This window comes from Chaetodon trifascialis, chromosome 23 (genome assembly GCF_039877785.1).
Source record: "Chaetodon trifascialis isolate fChaTrf1 chromosome 23, fChaTrf1.hap1, whole genome shotgun sequence".
Classification (NCBI taxonomy): Eukaryota; Metazoa; Chordata; class Actinopteri; order Chaetodontiformes; family Chaetodontidae; genus Chaetodon; species Chaetodon trifascialis.
Genome location: NC_092078.1, coordinates 857554 through 874787, shown reverse-complemented (window position 1 = coordinate 874787; position 17234 = coordinate 857554). Strand labels below are relative to the sequence as shown.

At 45.0% G+C, this 17234-nt stretch overlaps 1 pseudogene; it reads right to left on the bottom strand.

Moving 5' to 3' along the window:
• Positions 1-2879: 2879 nt before the first annotated feature.
• On the bottom strand, positions 2880-10795 carry LOC139351709 (alpha-tectorin-like; annotated as a pseudogene).
• Positions 10796-17234: the final 6439 nt, after the last annotated feature.

The following is a 17234-nucleotide window of genomic DNA, read 5'->3' as shown; positions in this document are numbered from 1 at the left end:
TCGCCCCTCCCCCTGCTGGGTATTTCTGATCACAGTCGGGTTCATCTGCTCTCTGCCTCCATACCTCTGGGAATGAACAAGTGGCAACCATAAGGTGTGTGAGAAGATGGTCAGAGGAGTCCAGAATGGCACTGAGGGACGGCTGAATGTAGCACTGTGTTGACGTTGTCTCCCATTTCCAATCACAAGCCGACTTTTTGCACGTTACGACTACAGTCGTAATTTCTGTTAGTTCTTGTGCATTTGCTTGTCTGTATCATATAGTTTTCTTTATGCAGATTGGAGTGTGTCATTGCGGAGAGGTGATTGGTCAACTGTGCCGGCTATAAAAGGATCCAAGATGGCGGCCGGCGGTGGGACAGTAGCAGGCATTCTGCATCTCCCCCTTCTTCCAACCGGCCACACGTTTCTTAGTAGGGGTGGGCTGCCAGTTTTGTTAAACTTACTCTTTTCTCCTGTGTTGCGTAGTTAGGGAGGTAAGTTTTATGTCTTTTGGTTCTTTTGTTTTGGTAGACAAGTTACATCCTCCCCAGTTGTTTTGTTTGTTGTTTTGGCCTTGGTCCACCCTGAAGCCATTATTGTCTGGAACCTTTGTTTCATTCATTTTCTATTATAAATAAATATTATAATCACTGGTGAAACTTGCTCTGGATCTGTGGCTACTTGGGATTTGGGGAAGATGGGGGCTCTTTTCTTGTTGTGCCTGTGCACCCCTAGGCCAGGCGTAACAACTACCATGATTTATGCTATATGCTCTAATTATACTTTGCTTGTGTTAACACCTTCATTTCCTCGGCGTGGCATTAATAAAGTTTTCAACAACAGATTAACGATAAGAGACGACAAGTAAATATAAGAAGCTGTGATGATGTCATCAAGAAATGACTTAATTTCCAGAAGAATTGATCAAGAAATGAAATGATCTAAAGTCATAGTTTTTCCCACAAACCTTTTTATTTATTTTTTTGGTTGAAATAACAGTAACATAATAAAGATAAACAGCAAAACCCACATCTCAGTGTTATGAAAACAGCAGTTTTTGCTTCAGTTGATATTTTTTTCAAAGAGTCAGTTTCTCAGGCTTTAACTTATGTGACATGTTTTTGTTGGCCAGTTAAATTTGAGGTGCACGAACATAACTTTGAGTTATGAAAGAAGATATTTTGTGTTTAGGATTCAAAATGAGGTTTTGTAAGCAACGTTCACAAGAACAATAATATGGATAAAGTTTTTAAAGGTATTAAAAAGTTCAGATTTAGTTGTAGTTGGTGTCCTGAGTCGCAGCTTGAATTAGAAAACCTGTGAATGTCTTTGAGAACGACAGCAGGATCCAGTCTTGTGTTGACATTGTTGGTACAGTGAGGCTACACAGATCAGTTCTGACTGACCTGGAATCTGTAAATCATCAGTGTGTCGATGCTGCGTTTGCACTGAATTCACTGTTTTCCTCAGAGATCACTTCTAAAGCTTGTTGTGGCAAAGCTTCTCTTTCAGCCATGGATCAACGTGAGCTGATGTGATGAACTGATATCATGTTACAGGCACAAGCTGACAGAAACTGCTGTCTCCAGAAAAGCATGAAAAGGTAAATATGATTAGGATTTATTAGGATTGTAAACTTATACTGTGCTGTCCACGTGGCTGCCTCTTTTCTAACAAGTGTCTTCAAGAGAACTGCTCCAAAACTCTCCTTTTATTCCTCTCACACACTCGAATATGCAGACAACACTTAATCATTAAGAATCATTGGTAGTTCTGAATAACATCTGATTATTGTTATTGATAGAAGTGTTGATTTGCTATAGAATGAATAACGTGATGATACATATGTTGTTGATCCCAAACTTCCCTACACACACTTTCCTTCACCATATAGTTTGTGATTATGTTTGTATAGAGTTTCATGTTCCAGTAGATAAAAAGATGCTGTGTCTACAGTGTGTAAAGCAGTGAGGAAGACACAGCGACACATTCTGCTCAGAGACGCTCCATCAAAGATTAGCTCAGGTTTGTTATGGAGAAATGAGTCACGCTAACATGCTCTGCTCTGATGGAAGATTGACTTTTAAAGGATCCAATCAGCAGTGTCTCCTTATCAGTGTGAGCAAGCATGGCTTCACAGCAGCGACAAGTGAGCTAATCCTTTCACACAATCAGGCTCTGCATTAGGACCAAGTAACGTTCAGGAATCATGATGAAGGTCGACAGCCTGTCAGTCAGTCCGAGTCACCGTGGAGACAACCTGAGAAGACAACCAGACCAAACTGTGAGTGATGTCTTTTCTGCAAACCTGCATCCTGACTGAAACCAACAGGTGTGACTCTTCAACTCTCTTCATTCTGTTGTTTGTGATGAGTCTGAAAGCTGAGCAGGAAAACCTCCCTGTCCTCTCTGTCACACTCACTTTTTACCGTCAACATCAGGTCATCAAACATCACTCGTGTCATGGTTCTTCCTTCCTCTTCCATTCAGTCATGAGCTCCAGTAATCCCATGTCTCCCACACTAACAGGCAGAATGCTGAGGTATAACCACCAGTCTGATGTGTGTAAAAGTGTTTGTGGTTGTTCTGTAGCAGGCTGGGATTGATTTCAGGGAATGAAGCTAAACACAGTTTCATTTCAGCCAAGTGCACTGACGACCTATACGGGCTTTGGCACTGAAGTACTGGCACAGCACTCTGGCTGCAGATCATTCATCATGTGTGTCCTGCTACCTTCAGGTGGCTGCAGGGTTTCATCAACTGATGGAGAAACTTCTGACACACTTTCACAGCCTGAAGCAGCTGTCCTCAACAGACACTGAAAGACTCACTCATGCATTCATAGATCAGTGCATATTGCTCTGATGTCAGCAGTCAGCAGCAGAGTCGTGTCTTACCTAATTAGTCCAGGTCATGGTGATGAAGGCTGGGGCTTCATCTTCATATTGCAGCGTGGCAGATCTGCGTCTCCGTGAAGCTCCGCCACAGTCCTGGAAGTTCAAGACAGACAGAGAGAGATGAAGTCCAGACTTTGGAAGATCAACACTGATCCATTCATGGTGGAGCGATGCTGCTGAGAGCAAACATCTCACCTTTTGTGTCCTTCAGTTTGAACATCTACATGTTTAACACTGGAACAATGAGCAGAAAGTACTCCTCTGTCAAGCCTTCACGTTTCTTATTTTAATGGGAGAAAGTATTTAGAAATGTAAGTCTGAATACACACAGTGACTGACAGACACTCTGATTGGCTGATGGCAGCTGTCATTTCTGGAGAACAACTGAAGAAAAGCCATCAACTGTTTCTGGATGATCCAGATTTGGCTACGGCAGCAGAGAGTGTTTGAGAGTGACGGCGTTCATGTGAAGCAGGTCAGGACGAGAAGAGTGAACAAAGCAACAGGAAGCAGACGGTCTCTGGTGGAGGTGATGGAAGCTCAGCAGCAGTCTGACACATCTGTAAACTGCTCCTCTAACTGCTTTTAATCAAGATTGTTTGGGGCATTTTATGCATTTATTCTGAAGAGGAAAATATACAGGTGACAGGAAGCGAGGAACCAGAGGAGGGCAGTGACGTGGAATGAACGTCCTGAGCTGGAATCGACCCGGGGACGCTGCCATCACAGATTGCGGTACGTGTGTTAAACAGCAGGCCGGCAGACACCCTGTTCTAACTGTTGTCCAGAGAGGAGCAGCTGGTTTCATCAGTGTGTGTGTGGTGTGTTTGGGAGGCGTACCGGGGTGCAGGTCTGGTTCAGGGTGGCGCACAGGTGGAGTTTGCAGTGCAGGTCGACGTCACCAGAGCTCCTAGTGAACTGGAACATGTTGAAGGAGAAGAAGTCGGACGTTCCCTCTCCGTTTCTCTCCACATCCACCGTCTGGTCGTTGGCACAGCTGCTCACAAACAGTTAAACACTCATTACATCAGAGCACACTTTGTCTTCAGGAGTCAAAAACACACTTATTAACGAGTCCCTGCTTCTGATTCATTTGGACAGCAGCGAGCAGCTACCACCTCTGTGTTCATCTCACCCATCTTTGATCAGGTTGTATCTCAGACTCCCAGCCTGGTTGGTTACCCAGCAGGAGTCCATCACCATGGCGACCAGACCATCATCCAGCCCATCAGTCTCCAGCACCACCCAGATCTTCTGGTTCAGCTGGACTTCAGTGTTGGAGTCCACAGCTTCTGTATGTCTGGCGTCGGTGTAGGCTTTCATGGTCAGAGTGTAATTCCAAGTTCCAGATGTGAACTGCTGGATCACGGGGCTGCAGAGAACAAACACACTTCAGCTGTCTTATACTCACAAACCTCTTCACAACACAGAGATAACAGCCTCCACTCACCTGTCTTTGATTCTGAAGGTCATATTCTTGACATCTGGCTGAAGCAGGAGAAGTCGATGTCGACTCGGTCCTGGCGAGTGATGTTGTCAGAGGGGCTGTTCAGGGCTGTGATGGTGTTCATGTAGATCAGCAGGCTGTTGTTGGACTGCAGGGTGATGGAGATTCAGACGTTACGGCACAAGTTCCTCACAAATTCATCACAACTCTTTACATTCAGCCTTAAAATGTGACATTTGTGAGGTGTTGACTGGCTAGAATAAGCTTCATAGATGACCATCATCTCTAGAAACCAAGGAGGTCAGAGCTGAAGCCCAACCCACAGAAAGATCCCAAAGTAGAGGAGAGCAGGAGAAGCTCAGCAGAGTGCTGGAAGACATTTGGCTGCTGGTTGAGAGTAAAGACGTGATGGAGAACCCACCGTGACCTCCGTCCCACAGGGGTCGCTGCTGTCGAAGCTGAAGGTCACCATGTGGTCCTCCTCATCCATCTGACCTGTGCAGTTCTGGTCATTGAGGTGTAAGGTTGTGTAGTCGATGCCTTTCTCCTCCAGGAGACACCCGACCAGAGTAAGTGAAGCTGAGTTCTCCTCGCAGACCGTCGGGTCACCTGAACGTCCAGCAGGACAGACGAGGGAGACGAATACAAGACCATGTCAGAGAGGACAGACCGGACAGACACTTGCAACATGAGGGACAAAAACAAGTCAAAGCATTCAATCCTGCTTTGGTGACCTTTGTCTGTTCTTTCATTCAGAAGCAAACTACCAGTTTTTGTGGTTTGATACCATCAGAGTGAAAAAGACACGAGGGTGAAAGAAGAGCTGAGTTAATGAAGTCTCATCTGTGCTCCTGATAACAAACATTCAGTCAAAGTGAGTGCTGAAGGTCAGTTATCATCAGCTCCACAACAGCTCAGCTGTGTGAAACAAGTGTCCCTGTGAGAAAACCCTCCATCCTCTGAGGATCAGGACTCTGCACGAGTCAGTCATGTTGTCGTGTCGCAGCTGTCGTACCCAAAGTGTCATTGGATTTGTACGGGAAGGCAAAAACGGCCCGACAGAAGCAGCCGATTTCACCGCTGAGCGTCTCTGCACAGAACTCATGATCACTGCAGATCCTTCCCTGACAGAGGGGCTGAGGGGGGGCTGAAAGAGAGACAGAGAGGGACACATGTAAAGAATAATGACACAAACTGCAATAATGACGCAGCACTAAAGAAACACAGTTCAGTGGAGACACTGACTGTTTCTAATGCAGATGACCTGCTGAGTCTGTCAAACACACAAGGACTGCAACACCAATCAATCAATTCTCCACAACTGCTGTGAAAACTGGGCTCTGAAAGATGAACTGAAAAACTAGAGACAAAGATTTTTTCAGGTCAGACATTTGTTGTCTTTCTCCTTCATTTTTATATTCTGCAATCCACAGATTTACTCTTATTTCTTCTCCTGAGTATTTCAGTTTGAATAAAGTTGAACAAGCTGACATTTACATTTAGATTCTGTTATTCAAGACGACATGTTGATCAAGCTTCACTGAATTGATCTGAAGTGAGAGACGTCTTACAGCAGCCGGCCATTGACCTCCAGCTGTCCACTGTGTCGTTGATGCGCAGGCTGCAGTCTCTGGCGTAGGCATCCAGGAACTGACAGTCGAGACCGTCCACAGCAGGGTATTTGCACAAAGTGTCCATGCAGGCGTCTATGTAGGGGGCTGGATCGATGTGGTTGTGACAGGTGGTGAAGGACGTGTCATTCAGGAGATTACAGCTGTTCCACAGATGTGAAGAGACAGAAAGAGAGATGAAGGATGACGTCCAATCAGTGCTGTGTTACCTTTTGTAACTGGGAATAAACCTAAACATGGAACAGCTGCTGAAGCTTCATGTCACGCAGATTTCTCTTCACACAAAATTTGATCAATTCTGTTCCCCAAATGACATTAAACATGTGATGTAACATGACATTTAGCACACACATGAAACTATAACACAGAGAGTTTGTTTCATCTGCTTACTGTTCAGTCATCTCAGTGCAGTTGATCGAACTGTCAGCAGTGTCATTGTACAGCACCTCACAGCTAGGGGGCGACACACAACACAAAGTCAGGACTGATACCTGCTCTCACTGTTCAGATACACACAAACACACTTTCTGAGTGTTACAGACACACATGAGCTTTGTGTCTTTGCTTCAGTCCACAAGTCAAAGGAACCTTCATCTTTTTCAAGATGTGTCCAGATAATTTAAAATTCAAGTTGTGGAGATGGTCATTGTTGTGAGATCAACAAAATTGAGCAAAACATAAAAACTGACTTTCCAGACAAGTGAAGGAGTGTTAGAGGACTGAATTTCAAAAACAAAGTACAACGTCCACTGAAACACTGTGATCAACGTCTTACTCGAGGATACTGTTGTCAGGAATCCTCTGATCACTCACAGACGTGGAGTTGGCACACAAACCATCAACTTGTGGACCTTGTCCACTAGGTCCTGGACAAGTGAAAGACAGAATATGGGTCAGATCAGCATCAGCGTTCAAACTGGATGAACATGGCAACTCACCAAAATACAGCTTAGTTCACATTCCTCATGCCCCAAACGAGTGCTGGGCACCACAGTTGGCCGTTGTATCCCGTGTGGTGAGTGCTCGGATTTTACTTTCTGTACCTTTAAGGAAGATCTGTGCGGTGTTGCCATCAAAGAAGACAGAAACAGTGTTGCTGCCGTTTGTCCACACAGCAGTGACTCCAGTTTGGTCCTCAGAGACATCCACACCGTTTGACAGCACAGTCGAGCCGTTGATGGTCTGCGTTGTGTTTCCCAGCTGCATCACAGCAGAGAGACAAAGTGGAGGAAACACAGGTTCAATCATCACAAACACACACAAACAGGCTGTTTTCACTGCAGCAACCACCGAGTTCACCAGCATTAAAATAACTGCTTCTCATGTCACCAAGAAGAAAGATGAGAGCTGACACAGCAGAGGATGAGACGAGGATTTGGGATCAAAGTCCACACTGACATGACGGTGGCTGTAGGTAGCTTACCTTAACTATCCCCCCTTGTTCCAGGTGAACATCATCGTCTCCGTCCAGTTGCAGTGTCACACTGTCCAAAAAGCTCACATCTCTACGACGGCGTTCCCGGAAATACCCCACCACAGTGATGCCAGAGACTGTCGAACCCGACAGCAGAGTGTATGCACAGCGATCCTGGACATCGTTAAGACGACCGTGAAAGTCGATGACAGCGGGGCCGCTCACAGTGCAGATGGGGTCAAGAATGCAGCTGATGGAGGCACAGAAGGACAGAAACAACAAACACCATCAGCAGCTGCTGCTGAGGGCCACGACCACCAGGGGGCCCTCAAACAAACAAACTGCAGGAGTGAAGTCTTCATGTGTTCATGTTCATGTCGTCATTGAGACATTTATCTACGTAATATTTGATTGTCATGTTTTCACAGGCCTGGCTCACATCAGCCAACAGCAGTGACTTGAAGGACTCGGCAGTAAAATCAACATTTGGTTCAGTTCCAGAGAAATGTCTCACTGCTGTTATGGAACGTTCTCCAGTAACACACTGGACATTTGATTTCAGTAACCACATCACAGTTTAGGAAAACTGTGCTGTGTTTAAACCTGGTCCTGATCCAGATAAAGTGTCAGCTGCTTTTAAACTGACCGGGGGTCAGGCAGCGTTTTGCCGTGGGCTTCTTCTAAATATGTAGGACATACACTTACGTGCCGTTATCCTGACAATGATCCATAGGGCCACACTCAGTGATACTGAGGACTGCAGTGCCATCACAGGTTCCACTGAGGCAGGTTTCTGTTTCAGTGATGTTTGTTCCAGGTTTATACACAACACCTGAAAGGTGAAGAAAGGTTTGTAAAGTTCACTGACAAGTTTCCAAACTGTGACCCAAAGCAAAACAAAAACAGGAGTATTAAAATATTATTTAGTTGTTACAGACTCTGAAGTTAATTTGTAATCAGTGGACTTGCCAACCTGAGTGTCTGCATGCACTGATGTCAGCACCGGCACGTATTTTTGTGTCAGTCCCACTTGTGAAGTTGAACGTATCGACTGTGGATCCATTGACCAAAGTTTCAAACTCCTACACAGCAACAAACACAACCAGTGTTACTGTCACAGAGAAGACTGAATTCATACGTTAACATAAAAACAGACCAAACTCTGTGGACAAATGTCTTCGTCCACTTGTTCAACTGAATGTTTTGTCCAGTTTTTGACAAGAGTAAAAAGTGACCTTGACTCCATGTGCAGGTTTGTTTGACGTACTTTTGGGGACAATGTTTGTCTTTATTTAGACAGCCAACAGTAGAAAGTGACAGGAAATGAGGAGAGAGACAGACGGGAGACGACAATCAACAAATGTCTCTGGCTGGACTCAATCGGGGACGTTGTGATTTCATGGTTACAGGACGCTCCACGTGTCGAATGTGATTGGAGCATCTTGGAAATGATTCTGCCGTCGTGTTTTTTGGGAAATCAGACAGTCTTGATGGAAAGTGGTGCAGTCTCTGTGTTGCCTTCAGTCCACTCCTGTCAGCGTCACTGGGTCAGTTTGGGAGGGTGGAGGGGGCAGAACGGAGTTTCACTGCTGTCAGACAAAGTGTTTCCTGATACCACCACCAGGAGTCGCCAGAGTCAGAAATATTCTGATCCCACAGCAGCTTTAAAGGTCCAGTGTGCAGGAGTTAGTGACATCTAGTGGTGAAGCTGCAGACTGCAACCAGCTGAACACCCCTCGTCTCACCCTTGTCTCACCCTCCCCTACGACGGCCCTGAGAAATGTGAAAAATGTCAAAGTCCGTCTCCAGAGTCAGTGTTGGGTTTGACCGTTCTGGGCTACTGTAGAAACATGGTGGACTCCGTGGAGGAGGACCTGCTCCTTCTGGAGATATAAAGAGCTCATTCTCAGCTAACAAGAACACGTCTGTTGTTGTTTTCACGTGATTATACACTGATGAAAACACGATGATGATTATTGTGACATTTCTGCCAGAGGATCCCCCAAAATCCTACACACAACAAGTAATTCAGTTCTTTATCCTCACAGACATCACACACACATAAAACTACACAGTCTGTAACTGTTTATCAATCATCTGCAGCCTTACATTGTTCTGTCAGTATATTGATATGTATGCAGGTATGTATTTCATATACTCACGAATGAACCAGTGTCCCCATAGAAGAAAAACAGCTCTGCTTGTGTCCCACTGCTAGTTAGAGTGCAATAAGTCTGCAAAGAGTCAACAGAGGAGATACAGACACTGTTAGGAAGTTTCCTTCAAAAGCTTTTTCAAAAGGTTTTCATGTCAAAACCTTCATATACCTAAAAATTAAGTTGTGTTGAGTGAACATTAACACTGGCCAAATGTATGTAGTCATGACACTGAGGAACACTCACAGTTGGGTTATTGAAGTCACTGATCTTTATGTAACATCCATATATGTTGTGTTCTGTATAAATATCAGCACTCTCTCTGTCGACTGGAGGCCCCAGAATACAGTCCTGTGCAGGCTGAGAAACGTTGTAATAGTCGTCGAAACAGACGACTAACGTTTCATTCTCGTAGCTCACCTGTGAAAATCAGAGAGACAACAAATAAAATACCAGTAACTTTTGAACAAAAGTGAACTTTGACTCAGAGAGCTGCAGAGGTTTCATTCAGTTCGCTCTCAAACGAAAGACATTCAGAAGATGAAAAGACACAATGAGAGGACGACGGTTGTCATTATTGATCTGACTGATGGATCAATGGAGCAAACAACATTTAGTCTGTTAACAGAATAAACCTTCAGAGGACTAAATCTGACTGTCCATCAACTGGTGACGTTCCCTCAGTCTGCACACATCATCTCTACCACAGCTGGACAGTAAGCACCAACAGTGACAGCAGAGGGAAGCAAACAAAGATATTCTCAAGCATCAGGCTTCATCCTACTCACATAGAGTTCTTCGTACTGCTTTCCATAAAACGTGATGGGACAATCGCTGATGTTGACCACTGAAGAACCATTGAACTGCTCAGCACCTGAAGACGATGGAGACACATGAGAGGTCAGAACTGTCTGTGAGCTGGTTGGACAGCAGAGAAGGATTCAAATGTCGACTTCATGAAGGAATAAAACAGCGTTTGTTTGTTTGTTTATCAAAAGTCTTCTTATCTCCTCATCAGTTCCTGCTTCTTCTGAGAAACAAAGATGTCAGCAACATTTCTGCACATCTGGCAGATGATCAGCTCTTACAGTTACTGACGGACTTAAAGTCATTCTGCTCTTCGTTCTCAGATCGTTTGCTCTTCTTTCATGTTGCTTCTACTGAACTCCCTCAACTCGTCTTGTGGGTGGAGTTTCAAAATGGCTGCCGTGCGTGTGCTTACCTGCCAGCCCAATGAGAGCAGACAGGAAGAGCAGGGGGCGGAGCATGTTGGAGGCGGCCAATCGGCTGGCAGAGAGCTGGAAGACACACAGTTGGACATCTTTGATTGGACACAGCCACATTCAAAGGTCTTTCAGAAATGTTTGGGTTCACACACATTTTGGATTTCCACGACTTTAAACCATTTTTCATGTGATTTCTGTGCATCAAAGTAATAAATTAGTAAATTATTCCAAAGTATGTTTGTACACAACAGAGTGATGATTTGATGACATCACACTGTCGTTTTATCGACTTCTGCTGCCAAAATGAATCGCTGACAGAAATTGGAACTGAAGTCTAAGTTTCGTTTGACATTTGAAGAGTTCTGTCTGATGTTCAGCAGAACAGCAGCTCACAGTTCACTGCACTGAAAATCAATCTGATTATTGGATATGAGCTCGCACACATTCGCGAGGTGCGGCGGTTAATATTTATTTATTGGAAAAATATCCCTTTTCATGTTGTGACATTGATCCCGAGCGTATCAGCCAGGCCTAGTATAGAGTCCACCTGGCATGACACAAGGTGAGTCTGGATGGAGGTGGAAGAACGGCTGCTGTCTGCTGAGTCAAACACTGCTGGAAAACCCTGACCAGAACCACCTGATGTCGCTGCTTCATTCGTGGATACGGCGTCTGACACTGAGGCGCGTTTGCTGACAGACTGTCGTGGCGCTCCTCCCTGTGAGGAGCAGTGGTTTGTCCTGCAGACAGCAGCAGGCTGATCAACCAACGAGTGCTGCAGCTACCGCATTTTTTTCTTCTTTATTCCTCTCTTCAGCACCTTCGTCACAGTCCTCAAACACATTTGAAATGTCCATGTGTCCACTGAGCGTCCTGCTGTGTGTCTGAACATGTGATTATCAGCTGAGGTGTGCAGATTGTCTTACCCTCTGGAGGTCTGCTGGAGGATGAGGAAGATGAAGGTTGTTGTTCAGGAGACTCTGATGGTTCTGCTGGACGACTCGTCTGTCTCTCTCTCTCTCTCTGTCTGTCTCTCTTTATGTGCTTCTTCGCTGCTGTTCACACCCCCTTAGGGAGGTAGAAAGGGTGGGGTTCAGGTGGAGCCAACCAGTGGCATTTGATGCATTCTGATGCACTCCGTCACCTTCTTTACATTCAAAGTACATCTTAGTCATTGAAAATGAATATCCTTTGTACAATCACATGTTCACAAAGTGGTGAACATCGCTCCATCCTCGTGAACAACCAAACAACCTGTTACAGGTGAACCTGTTGACGTGTGGAATGTTCCACACAGGTGCTCCCTGTCAGTCAGCCCTCTAACCTGTTCTCTCTCCAGCTCTGCTGGCAGCGTCGTTCTGTGGATGGTTGTCTGTGGCCCTCCACTTTGGTCCAGACGAACATACATAACTAAAGAATCTCAAATATTGGATGATTCCAGTGAATAATGTCCAGGTAGAAACATGCCGTCCTCACTTGGAGACTGTTTGTCCAGAGGAGTTCAGAGGGCTGATAGAAAGCTTCATCACATGGACCAACGACAATCACCCAATCAGTATCAGCTCGACCATCAGCTCATGGTGGACAACAATGCTTCACATATGGACGCTGCTGCAGAGAAGCTACAAACTGTAAAATGTGGACGCTTCACACACACGTCCAACCTGACGGCACAGAGGATCTGAACAATCAGACACTTTGAAGATCAGAGTCACCAATTCAGCATCTGAGCAGATGTGAAACATGGTCACAGTCTGTCCTTCTGTCCCCGAGTGATGCTGCTGATGAATGGACAGAAAAGAGTTTCTGCACAACATGATGATGTCACAGTGAGGCAGACGTTTGACCTTTTGGACATAAAATGTCATCACTTCATCGTTTTAGCCGATGTTTTGTCGTATGAATTTGGTCGGTTTGTGTTCTGTGAGGTCACAGTGACCTTTGACCTTTGCCCACCAAATTCTGATCGCTTCATTGAGTCCAAGTGAACATTTGAAGAAATTCCCTAAAAGCTTCCTGAGATGTCGAGTTTACGAGAATGGGATGATGGACAGCTGGAAAGCATAATGTCTTTGGCCACGACTGTTGATGGTGCGGAGGCGTAAAAATGGGATGAAATACTGAGAATTATAAGATAATGAGATAAGATAATAAATAATTATAATAATTATAATAAGAATTATGTGACGTCAGAGTACCTGAATAAGAGCACAAGACCAAGGATCAACACTGGGGCTCCCCACAAGATGCTAGAAAGAAGGACAACGAATATTCTTCCACCATGACAGAAGACATGGAGTTCAAGATGTAACAAAATGAGCATTTATGAGCAGAAGCACAGACACGAGCCCTTCCTGCCGTCCGTCACTTCCTGTGTTCCAGTCTGCAGTCGATACTTTGCCAGCAGCTGGAGCAGGTAGACTCCTGCACCAATTGTGGGGTGTTAACTATGTTCATGAACAATTTGCATCACTTTTGTGCAGTTTAGAGGGTTTTCTGAATCAGACTTGGAACATTGGAAGATGTTTCTCTCAGCCTTTATGTTGAGATCCAGCACAGTCACACACGATGAGCTACATGTCATGTAAATATGTCAGAAGTCATCCTGCTGTCAGTGTTCTTAATTAAAATCTTCCACACCCTGTACTTCACATACCAACAGAGTCATGGCTGTCGAGCAGAGGAGTGTCGCTGAGAGTACAGAGCGTCCTGAACATGTAACACCTGTTAGCACAATGATGCTGGCTGAGCGTGTGAATCTATAGGCAGACAGCAAAACTATGATGTCATTAACTGAGGAACATGTGAACATAGTCATTATCCTGCTATGTGTGAAATGTGACTGAACAATAGTTTGAAGAATGTTTCCTGAGATGAACTCTCCAAAGCTCATCTCTGAAACTCCCTCTGGCCAGAGAGCAGCGTTGCCAACAATATCAACTTTCCATCGAGTCATATCGCTTCTTCATGTATCACATATAGAAATATATCACATTTGTATGTACTGTGCTGTACGTGCTACATATAGTGAGGAGTCTGTTACTAGAAGCGCTTGCTCATGAGGGAACTGTTGGGTCTCTGTAGATGAAGAGTTTGGTTTGTAGCAGCTCTCTCTGGAAAGCGTCCTGAGACAGCTTCAGTTGTGATTTGGCCTCATATAAACTGAATTGAACTGAATTCATGTTTTTCCTCACTGTCAGCACGCTGGGACACTCACGCACTGCAGCGACCACAGAGCCCCGCCCCCTCACTCAGCGCTGTCTGCTTTGTGTGTGTGTGTGTGTGTGTGTGTGTGTGTGTGTGTGTGTGTGTGTGTGTGTGTGTGTGTGTGTGTGTGTGTGTGTGTGTGTGTGTGTGTGTATTCCTCACATTGTGGGGACTCGCCTTCCGACAGCATGCAGGTCCCCACGATGAAAATCATGACATTTCAGGGTGAAGACTGAGGTTTAGGCTCCGGTTAGGGTGAGGTTTGGGTAAAAGCTTTTAGGAGGGGGGTTAAAGGGGTTAGGAACAGGGAGGGGGGTTAAAGGGGTTAGGTGAAGGTAAAAACAGAACATCCTATTGGATGTTACGGTGGGCACTGGCACAGGGGACAAGGAGAAGAGTCTTGTTGGGGGGGGGGGGGGGGTTGGGGGGGTTAAAATCAGTAAAAGGATAAAAGAATAAGAATCTCCACGAGGGGCAAAATGCACTAAACAAAGTTACAACAGAAAATCACCTCAAAAGGGAAAAAACTCAGCTAGAGTAAGTAATAACTAAAAATCACCTGCAACAGGCAGAACACTGGGCATATCTACAGGAATACTAACTCAAGTACGTTTGCCAGAGACTAGAGATCACACTCAGAGAGACACGAAGCGGCTGGACGAAGGAGTCATCTGGCGACGAAGAGAGAGAGGAGCCGGCTTAAGAAGCTGCATGCTGATGAGAGCTGATGCAGCTCAGGTGTGTCTCAGCGGAGAAACTCCGCCCAGCTCCCGCCTCGCTCTAAACTGCTGAGAAGGGGAGTGAGAGAGGAAACACAAGCAGAAACAAAACGACCAGAGAGCACAGCCATCACACAATCAGAGCCATTTTCCTCTAGGATCCTACTTTCTTTTAGTTAGGTTAAAACGTTTTATCACCAGAAGTTTCAGAAAAAGAATGTTAAAATGACTGTTTGTTGTTAGAAAAGTAGAAATATAAATAATTTAATAAGTGGTAAATAAAATCATAAAATACTGGATTGATGAAAGAAATAGGACACACAGACATACAGAATTATACACACACTTAATAAAAGATCATGCATTCACATAAATATTAGAGAATAAGATATATGATATATGAAAAGTAGAATCTGTTACAAGTGCTATAAAAGAGGAGGATAAGTGCTAAAATAAGTGTAATTTATATGAAATTAAAACCAGTTTTAGCATAGGGGTTAAAAATGTGGGGGAGACGGACAAATGCAATCTCTGAGCCTCGAAGCGCCTCCTCCTTCCCTGTGCTCCTATTAAGATTTGTGTGCACCTGGATATCTTTTAGTTTATGTTCTTTCGGTAGGCGGAGATCATGCGGCACCCCCTCAACGACTCACAAGTGTCCCCCGTCCCCTGGAAATTGCCCCGGAGAGATCCCATAAGTTTGAGTGTGCTCTCCGAGTAAGTCATCACTAGGGGGACGAGGGAGTCGGAAGGCTGAGTTGTGGTGTTTTCATCATTTTTGTTACTGTTAAAAGCGCCGCTGACCTCCGCCTTGATGCTGCGGAGGAAGCACCTTGGGTAACCCGAGGCCTCAACGCACTGAAGAGGGTGCTGGTGGCCTCCTCCACGTGCTCCGGGAAGGTGCATATCCTGTGGAAGCGAATCAGCTGGGATTTTATCAGACCTCTGTACGTGTGCCTGGGGTGATAACTGGACTTGTGGAGGAGAGCGTGGCGGTCTGTGTCCTTAAAAAAACTTTGGTGGCCAATTCTTCTTCCTGGTCGCTGTTTTCCCCCTCCTTGAATCTCCTCATCTCCCTTTGCCTTTATGGGAGGAGTAATCAAGGGTTTGCTGCTGTCCAGTCCTGGTGGGTTCAGATTTCTCCACAGAGAAGTTGATGAGGTTCGTTATACAGTGCGCAAAATACTGTGCTGAAGTACAAATCTGAGGTACTTGTACTTCACGTGTTACTCCACTACATGTGTCTGACATTCAGTCACTTCACCGATTAAGATTTTTACTCAGAAACACATGAAGAGTTTCTCAAAGGTGTTTTGTATAAATATGATGTGTCAGCACGGCTGAAACCGTTAGCTGATTAATCCATGGGTCAACTGACAGAAAATGATTGATCATCTGTTGTTTTCATGGTGTCATTGATCTTTGCTGTGGAATCACGTGATGTTTGATCTTCTCTCATGTCTGATTGGCTGCTTTTCCTCTCAATGATCTGAATGTGTTTGTCATCATGTGGAGCTTTGGACCAAACAAACACGGTGAAGGCGTCACTTTGGGCTCATCGTGACCACATTTCTCCACCTCAACCAACAACAGGAACGTCCTGCTGAGACATGAACGAGGAGACACCATGATCTACAGAGACCAGAGACAAGAGGACAGCAGACACCATGATCTACAGAGACCAGAGACAAGAGGACAGCAGACACCATGATCTACAGAGACCAGAGACAAGAGGACAGCAGACACCATGATCTACAGAGACCAGAGACAAGAGGACAGCAGACACCATGATCTACAGAGACCAGAGACAAGAGGACAGCAGACACAATGATCTACAGAGACCAGAGACAAGAGGACAACAGACACAATGATCTACAGAGACCAGAGACAAGAGGACAGCAGACACCATGATCTACAGAGACCAGAGGCAAGAGGACAGCAGACACCATGATCTACAGAGACCAGAGACAAGAGGACAGCAGACACCATGATCTACAGAGACCAGAGGCAAGAGGACAGCAGACACCATGATCTCCAGAGACCAGAGACAAGAGGACAACAGACACAATGATCTACAGAGACCAGAGACAAGAGGACAGCAGACACAATGATCTACAGAGACCAGAGACAAGAGGACAACAGACACAGGAGACAATGATCTAAAGAGACAAGAGGACAACAGACACAGAGGACACGATGATCTAAAGAGACCAGAGGACAAACAGGACACCAGACACAGGGGACACTTTACTGCACGCAGTACTTTTACTTTAATACTTCAAATATAGTTTCCTGATTATACTGACATACTTTAATTGAATTTCAAAATAACTGCAAATACATTTTCTGTTGATCATCTAAATCAATTAATTGTTTCAGCTGTAAATTTCTGACTTATTGGTAACTTACTGGTACGTTCGCAGCTGCATTACGGACAAACACTGAGATTAACTATGGACTCTGGTTTTTTTGTTCTCTGTCCCAGTTTTACTTGATAGATGGCGACAAACAAACACCGCAACTGCTCGTATTAAAAGCAACATTAGTGCAGTCAC